Genomic DNA, 7,487 nt, shown 5'->3' on the forward strand with positions numbered 1-7,487 from the left:
TACTTTCACATAAATTTATGTACCTATGAAATTGGAGTTGCTCTGGGACTCAGGTGGCGTCCTTGCCCCAACCCCTGCTGTCTTCTGAAGCATTCCTAAGGAACCTTAGAGTGTGGGAGAGAGAAACAGCTGGAAGTCCTTAACCTAGTCCAACCCTTTTATTTTACAATTAGGGAAACCTAAGCTGAGAGAGAAGATGGAAACCTGGTTGTAGGAGTGAGTGGGGAAGTGTTCACGGTCATTCTGGTAGGTAGGAGTAGGGCCAGAGCAAGGAGTCCTGGTTTGTGAACCACCAGCTGGCCGTCTAGGAGTTTACAGACCAGCAGTGGCAGTGTAGACAAAGGGCGTATCTTCGTTTCCCTAAGGACATTGGCTCTGGAGCAATAACCCAGCAATGGGGGCTTTGGGGTGTCCCTCTTAATCCGGTAGCTCAGCCCATTCGGATACGCCAGCTGGAAAGAGAGAGGGATAAGTCAACTGAGTACCTCTCTCTAACAGCTCAATCCCTCCCCTTCAGGGTTAAGATCGCGGCTGCAGTGGTTAGCATCTCTGCTTGCTCTAGCCGGCTGTGTCATTGAACCTGTGTGATCAGACGCAAACCATATCAGTATGACTTCAAAGCTTCATTTTTGAGATGGAGTCTTGCTCCCTCGTCCGGGCTGGAGTGCAGTGGCGCAATCTCGGCTCACTGCAACCTCCGCCTCCCGGGTTCAAGCAATTCTCCTGTCTCAGTCTCCCGAGCAGCTGGGACTACAGGCGCCTGCCAGCACGCCCGGCTAATTTTTGTTATTTTTAGTAAAGTCTGGGTTTCACCTTGTTGGTCAAGCTGGTCTCGAACTCCTGTGACCTCAGGTGATCCGCCCGCCTCTGCCTCCTAAAGTGCTGGGATTACAGGCGTGAGCCACCGCGCACGGCTAAAGCTTCAGTTCTTAACCATCAGGCGACAGTGCGTAGTCTGGTAGCAACTGGAAAAGTCCTGCTGAGATTTAGCCTCCCATACGCACAGTCCCACTCCGACAGGCTGTATCAACCCCCCACGGCCATATGCCCACTGCTGTTTGCGTACAATGAGGCGGGACCTATAGACTGTATCCACTGACTCATCTGGAGTGATTCCGCGGGGCGCCAATACAAGGACCACTGTCTCCAAACAGCAGCTAGCCACCCCTCTCTCTTGGTTTCCTTCCTTTGAGTGGTGCAAAGGCTTAAGGGTGTAACCTCAGAATGGGGCCCTGACTCAGCTGTGGGCGAGCTCCTAGAGTATCTTAATTCCTGCTTCATCTGTTTCCATTTTGCAGTTGGGCAAACTGCGGCTCAGAAAGACAAAGAACTTCTCCGGAGCGAAAAAGCTGCTTAGAATGTATCCAAAACTCCGCACGGTAAGGACTGAGGACGGTCAAAACACCACCTAGAGTTAAAACCATGAAGCTGCGGAGTACCGCGGAGGCTAGAGAGACCCGGCCCCCCCCACCGCCACCTTCCAAACTATGCCCCTCCTTTTAACTTCCGGGCGGGGCATGACTTCCGGTTCCCGCGCGGCGCTCCAAAGCTCGGGGAGTGGTGGTCTCCCTTTCCCGGAGTCATTTGTGGGAGTTAGGGTCTTATCCTGATCTTCCCTCGTCCCCCGCTCCCCCGTCCTCCGAGGTGGCAGCTGCGTAGGTGAACGTTCCCCCTGTCCCCTTCCTTCTCCTTCCTACCCCGCGTACGCTTGCTCGCGGCCACAGTGGCTGCCTGCCCCAGGAGCGGGGAGTCCCTGCGTTTGGGGTAGGGAAATGATTGAAATGTGGGGCTTGCGGGCTCCTCGGGCTGACTTGGACCTCACTGCAGCTCTGGAGGTGGACCTCGTCCTGGGACCCTAGAAGCCCATTTCCGCACTCGGGGCTAGGCCTTCGGAGCCGCGGCAGCATAGTGGGAGGAGTCGGGCTCAGCTCCCCGCCACCACAACCGGGATTATTTTTATCGGTTGAGTCATCGCACTACCTTTCATCCTTGTGGCTTTGGGCAAGTCCCCTCCCTCCGAGCCTCACTTTGCTTATCTGTGAATGGAAGTAACAGTGTCTACCCCATGGGCTATCGGGAGGATCAGTTGTGAGGGAATGCAGTGTGGGGTGTCTGGCCGGCGGAATTCCACAAATGATAGCAGCGGTTGATGTCACTGGAGGTTCCTGGGGCAGTAATTTATCAAGAGTTTATGATCCTGAACTAAGGATCATACGGAGGAGGATCTATGTTATCTATCTATAACGTTCGGCACAATGTTAGATAGGAAGTAAGGGCGCAGTGCCCTGGAGTTATTTTTTCTTTTTTTTGAGACGGAGTCTCGCTCTGTCACCCAGGCCGGAGTTGCAGTGCCGCGATGTCGCCTCACTGCAACCTTCTCCGCCACATGGGTTCAAGCGATTCTCCTGCCTCAGCCCCTCGAGTAACTGGGATTACAGTCGTACGTCACCACGCCTGGCTAATGTTTTCCATTTTTAGTAGAGACGGTTTCACTATGTTGGCCATCCTGGTCTTGAACTCCTGATCTCAAGTGATCCACCCGCCTTGGCCTTCCAAAGTGCTGGAATTACAGGCATGAGCCACTGTGCCTGGCCTGGAGTTATTTTTTCTCACTGGGTTTTTGAGCAAAGACAAGGAGTTATTAACTGGTGAGGATAAGTTTGTGTTTGGTAAGTCGTCTTCTGAAGCTGATAGGATTTATAAGCCGGGTAAATTGTGGTGCTGGTTCATCTTTGAGAGCCAGCCTTAAGAATTGGCCCACTGACTGCCGAGCGTGGTGGCTCACGTCTGTAATCCCAGCACTTTGGGAGGCCGAGGCGGGTGGATCACCCGAAGTCAGGAGTTTGAGACCAGCCTGGTCAACATGGTGAAACCCCGGTCTCTACTAAAAACATAAAAATTAGCCAGGTGTGGTGGTGGGCTCCTGTAATCCCAGCTACTCGGGAGGCTGAGGCAGAGAATTACCTGAACCCAGAAGGCGGAAAGGTTGCAGTGAACCGAGATCACACTACTGCACTCCAGCCTGGGCGACAGAGTGAGACTGTCTCAAAAAAAAAGAGGCCCACTGGTAGTCTGTTCCTAGAAACGTGGGTTGTAAAGACTTTGGGTGCTGGGAGCTAGAAGAAGTAATAAAAGGGTGTTTTCCTAAGTGGGTTAGGGGTTTTCACTCAGAAAGGTTTTTGGGCAGGAGGGGAAAGCCTGAGAAGTTTTCTTCCTCTTGAGTTGTTACAAAAGTAATACATGTGTGTAGTTAGAAAATAATGCAGAAAGATGTAGAATGAAAAGTGTTTCCCCCGTCTACTGTTTCTGCCCTTCAGAAGTAAATACAATTAATTTCTTTGGTAACTTTCTATTATTTGGATATATCAGGTTTTATTTGCCTGTATGTATTTTTAATTTCCTCAGATGGGGGGGGTCATACTACACATCAATCGGGACCTTAGTCATGTTGTGATATGGACAGCTTTCTTACCAGTACTCATAAGCCTGCTTCACTTTTTACGTGGTGGCACCACTGAGTGGTTGACTGTACTTCAATCATTTCCCTGTTGATGGTCACTTAGGTTGTTCCCAAGATTTTGCTTTCCCACAATGTTTCACCCAACCTGTCTTGGATGAAATATTTTAGTCCAAGTCACCCCTAAGTGATTCTGCTTTTCCCTACTCACCACCCTAGGTTAGTAACAGCTTACTTTGGGGGATGAGCACACCTTATTAACTGAGCAAAAACCAAGATAATATGAGAAGAATTGGTGTACTCCCAAGAATATCCAAGCTGCTGGGTCTAGAATCAATTAAAGTCTCCTAAGAAATGGGTCAGGGAACCTTTAGAGAAGGGAAGACTAGGTGCTGGGTGCATGGCAGCTAGTCAGTGTTAGTGATTGTTGGCTTCTGTCAGTTGTTGCCCAGGAAACGGATTTGAGAGATTCTCTGAGGTGGGAGGGATTTTAAATGTCAACTCTCCTGCTATGTATTATATGTCTGGAAGGGATTAGTTCTTTGAGGGAAGAGAGTATTAAAGAAAACAATGGGCCAGGCACGGTGGCTCACACCTGTAATCCCAGCACTTTGGGAGACCGAGGCAAGGTGGGTGGATCACGAGGTCAGGAGATCAAGACCATCCTGGCTAACATGGTGAAACTTCGTTTCTACTAAAAATACAAAAAAAAAATTAGCTTGGCCTGGTGGCACGCGCCGTAGTCCCAGCTACGCAGGAGGCTGAGGCAGGAGAATTGCTTGAACCTGGGAGGCAGAGGTTGCAGTGAGCCGAGATTGTGCCACTGCACTCCAGCCTAGGCAACAGAGCAAGACTCCGTCTCAAAAAAAAAAAAAAAAGATGATCCTTGAAAAGTGACTGCATCATGGGGCTGTACCCTAATGTGAGAATTAATTTAGTCATTTCTGTTATTTGAACTGTCTTTTGTTTTAAAGTTAATTAACATAGGATGTGTTTTCCTGTAAATAACTCCTCTTTTGAAGTGGGGCCCTAGCCCAAATGAAGCAAAGGCTTTTTTTCTGGCATTTTACAGGTATTTAATTTGCGCCCCGCCCCGCCCCCCCAACGACTATAGCTGGTTTGATAATCCTGGAGCTCTCAAATATCCAAAGGGTTGTAAGCGTACTCTGTTAGGATTTTGACAACTCCCATACACTGATCAGAGGTGCTTCATTCTTGATCTTAACCTGGGTTTTTTTTTTTTTGGAGACAAGGACTCTGTTGCCCAGGCTGGAGTGCAGTGGCGTGATCACGGCTCACTGCAGCCTCTACCTCCTAGGCTCAGGTGGTTCTCCCACCTCAGCCTCCCTAGTAGCTGGGACTGTAGGCATGTGCCACCACACCCAGATAATTTTTTTTTTTTTTTTTGTATTTTTTGTAAAGACAGGGTTTTGCCATGTTACCCAGGCTGGTCTCGAATTCCTGGGCTCAAGTGATCCACCTTTTTTTTTTTTTTTTTTGAGATGGAGTTTTGCTCTTGTTGTCCAGGCTGGAGTGCAGTGGCACGATCTCGGCTCACAGCAACCTCTGCCTCCTGGGTTCAAGCGATTCTCCTGCTTCAGCCTCCTGAGTAGCTGGGATTACAGGCATGCGCCACCATACTCAGCTAATTTTTGTAATTTTCGTAGAGACAGGGTTTCTCCATGTTGGTCAGGCTGGTCTCAAACTCCTGACCTCATGTGATCCACCCACCTTGGCCTCCCAAAGTGCTGGGATTACAGGCGTGAGCCACCATGCCCGGCCATAATTTTCGTATTTTTAGTAGAGATGGGGTTTCACCATATTGGCCAGGCTGGTCTTGAACTCCTGACCTCAGTTGATCCTCCCACCTTGGCCTCCCAAAGTGCTGGGATTACAGGCGTGAGCTACCTCGCCTGGCTTTCTTTTTCTTTTTCTTTTTTTTAAGAGCTCTCGCTGTGTTGCTCAGGCTGGAGTGCAGTGGCTATTCACAGGTGCAATCATAGTGCACTGCTCCTTTGAAGTACTTGTTAATGTTTGCTATTCTTTAATCATGATGAAAGAGATGGAGGGAGGTAGAAAGTTAGTGGATTAGATATAAATGAACTGACCTTATTCTCCTCTTTTAGCTCCTCTTCATAAATTGCTTTGTAGACATAGCAAATGTTATATAAAAATGGTTGGAGGGGCCGGGCATGGTGGCTCATGCCTGTGATCCCAGCACTTTGGGACGCCGATGGGGGCAGATTACGAGGTCAGGAGTTCGAGACAGCCTGACCAACCTGGTGAAAGCCTATCTCTACTAAAAATACAAAATTTAGCTGGAGGTGGTGGCACGTGTCTGTAATCCCAGCCACTCAGGAGGCTGAGGCAGGAGAATTGCTTGAACCTGGGAGGCGGAGGTTGCGGTGAGTTGAGATCGTGCCATTGCACTCCAGCCTGAACTACAGGGCAAAACACTGTCTCCAAAAAGGAAAAAAAAAAATGGTTGGAGGAAGCAAACACCCATGATTTTAAAGCCCTCTCTCAAGCAAATCATGTGCCTATGCAATTCTTGTTTCAACATAATGTAAAATACTTCATAGTGAGAGACAAAATGAATGCACGGTTCTCTAGCACAGCCAGTATTCTTCAGTCGGCTTCGAGAACCTACATTTCTTATTTTGGTAAACCACTGTCATGTTTTCTCAATTGTGTTAATTGATCTACCAAGAAGAAGACAAAAATAGAGTTTCTAGTAGCTTTATTAAGAAACCCTGTTAAGATTGGAAGGCTGATGGAACCTGGGTCTGGACCAGATCCATGAGATCAGAGTGGTTTAACAGCTTTTATGGTCTGTTTTTGCTGATTCTTACTTTTCTCTTTGTGCCTAGAAGTCTGAAACGTTTTTTCTTAGAGTTCCAGAATGGAGACTGAAGTGTACCCAGAAACACAAAGAAATACAGAAGTCCAGAATGATCAGATGAGATCACTACCCAACGAAATGATGGGCCGAGGAGCCAGAAGTTGTCCTACTACCTGCTTTCTAGGTCCAGGTTCCACGAGAGCCTTCTGGGCTCCCACCAGAGAGCCTCAGTGAAGACTCTGTTGAAGACTTTAAGACCATACTAGAAAGCCTCCCGGCGGAAGTTCAGGAAGTTCTGCTATGAGGATGCAGCTGGCCCCAGGGATGTCCTCAGGCATTCCCAGGACCTTGCTGGATGGTGGCTGAGACTTGATATCCACACAAAAGAGCAGATTGTGGAAATGCTGGTGCAGGAGCAATTCCAGGCTGTCCTGCCTGAGGAGCTCAGAGCTCAAGCACAGAGATGTCAGCCTGGAATCAGAATCACTGGCTAAGTCCTGCTGCTTGCTTCTTGCTCAGCCTACATATGAGAAGTCAACCAAGCGTTCTCTTGGATGCAAGATCCAACTGCACCCATGGGAAATCTGAACTTCCACTTTCTTTGAGCTTGTCTTTGGTTGTAATAAGAATCCATCAAAACCCATGTCTGGATCTCTCTTTGGCTGAGGCAGCTTTATTTTCTACAGAAAGAGTTTCTCTGTCCTCTTGTTAGGACAATCAGCCTGCTGCTTTGGGTTTTTTCCAAGAGCCTATTTTTCATCTGCTGGATGCCTCTTTTTTTTTTGCACTTTGTGACATGCTTTAATATATTGTTTTTATGTATCCAAAGAGGTAATCAACTTTAACTTTCAGAATTCATGAATCTTGGTTTGGTGGCATGAATGAAAGCTTATGTAACCCCACCAGTAACTCATTTGGGGTATCCTTGAAATACTAAATTTGTTCCTCAATAAATATGTCCTGTGGTGATTAATCAGGTTAGCGCTTAGTAGTCAGCAATTGGAGACAGGTGAGATAATTATCAGGTGTAGATGAGAGCTAGCGATAAGAACTATGGCTGTGGTGTTTGTTGTGCTGGGAAATAGGAACAGTCCTGTCCTTTGTATTCAAAGTCAAGATTTAGATTAGACAGAACTGAGAAAAGGGGTCAAACTGTCATAAGAGGTAAGTAACCTGTACACAGAGCTG

At 48.0% G+C, this 7,487-nt stretch overlaps 2 long non-coding RNA genes across 2 annotated transcripts; one reads left to right on the forward strand and one right to left on the reverse strand.

The window, feature by feature from the left end:
* LOC105738037 lies at nucleotides 1-2,319 on the reverse strand. Its single transcript, XR_001113756.2, has 3 exons — nucleotides 1,981-2,319; nucleotides 814-976; nucleotides 1-452 (listed from the first exon to the last, which is right to left on the reverse strand). It is a non-coding gene; the product is annotated as an uncharacterized LOC105738037 (long non-coding RNA).
* Nucleotides 1,520-7,272, forward strand: LOC105738036. The gene is made up of 2 exons (XR_001113755.2): nucleotides 1,520-1,659; nucleotides 6,328-7,272. It is a non-coding gene; the product is annotated as an uncharacterized LOC105738036 (long non-coding RNA).
* The last annotated feature ends 215 nt before the right edge of the window (nucleotides 7,273-7,487 follow it).

Source organism: Nomascus leucogenys, chromosome 24 (assembly GCF_006542625.1).
Source record: "Nomascus leucogenys isolate Asia chromosome 24, Asia_NLE_v1, whole genome shotgun sequence".
Lineage (NCBI taxonomy): Eukaryota > Metazoa > Chordata > Mammalia > Primates > Hylobatidae > Nomascus > Nomascus leucogenys.